We start from the raw sequence: 2,500 nt of genomic DNA, 5'->3' as shown, positions 1-2,500 counted from the left end.
GAGGAGGAGAAAGAGGGGGGGGTAGAAGTAGGAGGAGGAAGAAGGGGAGAGGAGGAGGAGGAGAGCGAGGAAGAGGGTGAGAAAGATGTAGGGGGGAGAAGGAGGGGGAGGAAGGCGAGTATGAAAGGGGAAATTGAAGAGAGGGATTAAGGAGGGTGAGGAAGAGAGGGTAATGAGTCGGGTGGAGGGGAAGGAGGAGGAGGAGAGGTGATGATGAAGAGGGGAAAGAGAAAAAGAGGAAGAAGGAGAGAGAAAGAGGGCAAAGGAGGAATAGCCGAAGAGAGAGGATACCAAGGAAGAAGAGTTGAAAGAGGAGACAAAGGAAGAAAAATGAAAAAAAAGAAAAAAAAACAGCAACAACACGAACACGCAGCCCTGGAAAGGAACCAAAGACGAAAAGCCAGCACCTCTAGCGAGCATTAGCGTCTCGATGCCAGCAAGCCCCACCAAATCATAAACGACACAACGGGATCGCGGACCTCGCCGAAGCCATCAAGGTACGCGACAGAGGATTCCCAATAGGATTGAATTACACAGCCAATCCCTGACGCCAGCGCTGAGGAGAGGATCGAGTGATCAGACAATGTCAATTTGCGCAAATCCGGAGGCAAGACTGCTGGCTTTTTAACGCCTTGCATTCATCTTTTCCCTTTTTGTCTCTTCGTCTAATCATCAATACTTTGTTTTCTTTTCTCTCTTCTCTCTCTTACTGGTCTTCCTCCAAATATCCTGTTTATCTCTTACTAGAATCATTATTTTCTTTTTCGTCTTCTTCCTTCATTGAAAAACGCTCTTCAATAAATCTATGTTGTGTATAGGGCTTTTTTTCTGCCATATCATCAACACGGGCGTCTTTGCCTTTCAGATATGTATGTATATGTAGGTACGTCTGTATCACGTTGAGCAATCCATCACATGAAGCTGGCGATGATTATCGGTTGCATGATTACACCATCATAGACTCTGCAATCATTGCTATCATCAATATCATTATGTTGTCGTTATTACTGATGCTTCTCTCATTATCATTACCGTTATCATTTTTATCATCATCAGTATTATCGTTATCATTATCATCTTTTCATTAATGTTATGATTAATGATATTGTCGGTTTCATTTTTATCAACATTGTCATTATCATCTTTATCTTTTTTTTTATTATCTATAATGATTATCATAGTTGTGATTATTATCATAATCATAAATATTGTTGACTGTTATCAACATGGTTAAAAAATAAAACTTCTATAAAGCTGTAAATATCGTATGAACCCAAAATAAAGAACCTATCTTATTAATTAGCTAATTATTCAATCGCCTAATTAAACCATGGACTCATTTGAAAAGATATTTTTTGCTGTCGATTAAAGTTCCACAGACGGAAAGTTTATTCGGATAATTATTATCATGATTATTTTTAAGCGTGTGTATGTTAGTGTGCATGTGAGAGTAAGTGCATGAGTGTGTGAGTGAATGAGTGAGTGAGTGTATGAGTGCGTTAGTGAGTGATTGAGTGTGCTTAAGGAGTGTATGGATGTGTACCTTTTCCATTTTTGTCTATTTTCCCGAAAGGAAATGTCTGAGAGCCGCTGTCAGTTACGTGAATGATTTCTTTTCTTCAGTGTCCCCTCTAAGGCTTCTGTTTATTTGTCTGTGTGATTGCCTTCGCTTCCTATTTTCCTTTGGCTATTTCTTCCCCTCTTTATATATTACAAAAGCATTCACTTTGTTTTTCATTTGTTTTTGTTTTTCAGACTCGGATTTATGCTTTGTGTATATTGTAACAGAGTTACAAAATTGATGCTCTTTGTATTAGAAAAGTCCTGCGTAGCGAAAACACTACAAAAAAGTATACGCAAAACTTTTTTCTTTCCCTCCCCATTATTAGCATCTCCTTAAATATATATATAAATATAAAGAAACACAATAAAAAAAAGGAATCAAACATTGAAAACACGTACCAAAAATGTCTAAGGTATTCTGTATCTTTTGAATAATTGCGATGCCGCTTTTCGAACAACCCAAGAACAACAGAGCACATGAGTTGTTATGAAACAAAGCACAACTTTTCGCTACTTTTTTCCATCAACTTTCATTTGAGCGAATTATTTATTTAGTGAATTACATTGCGTCAGGGAGTCTTTTCATTTTTTTTCATGACGTTTTATTTTTATTTATTTATTTATTTTTATTTTTTTATTATTATTTATTTTTGTTATGGATTGTGTTTTCATTAGGAGGGCTGTGTAAACATTTAGTATGTATCTATTCATTTATCTATCTTTTGCATCTCTCTCTCTATCTCTATCTCTTTCTCTTTCTCTTTCTCTTTCATTTTCTCATTCTCTTTCTTTCTCTTTCTCTTTCTCTTTCTCTCTCTCTCTCTCTCTTTGTATATATATATATATATATATATATATATATATATATATATATATATATATATATATATATATTCATCTTCATTACTTCCAATTTTCCTTTCTTCTACTCTTTCTC

General features: G+C 35.8%; 1 protein-coding gene across 1 annotated transcript in view; it reads right to left on the bottom strand.

The window, feature by feature from the left end:
• LOC122246756 (uncharacterized) overlaps positions 1 to 2,500 on the bottom strand; it is a 66,624-nt gene that overhangs the window by 53,955 nt on the left and 10,169 nt on the right. The gene's annotated exons all lie outside the window — the stretch shown is intronic.

This window comes from Penaeus japonicus, unplaced genomic scaffold (genome assembly GCF_977035675.1).
Source record: "Penaeus japonicus unplaced genomic scaffold, GWHDUDI00000001_assembly GWHDUDI00000033, whole genome shotgun sequence".
Lineage (NCBI taxonomy): Eukaryota > Metazoa > Arthropoda > Malacostraca > Decapoda > Penaeidae > Penaeus > Penaeus japonicus.
Note: the sequence above shows the minus strand (reverse complement) of the source record. Positions and strands in the feature narration are given on the sequence as shown.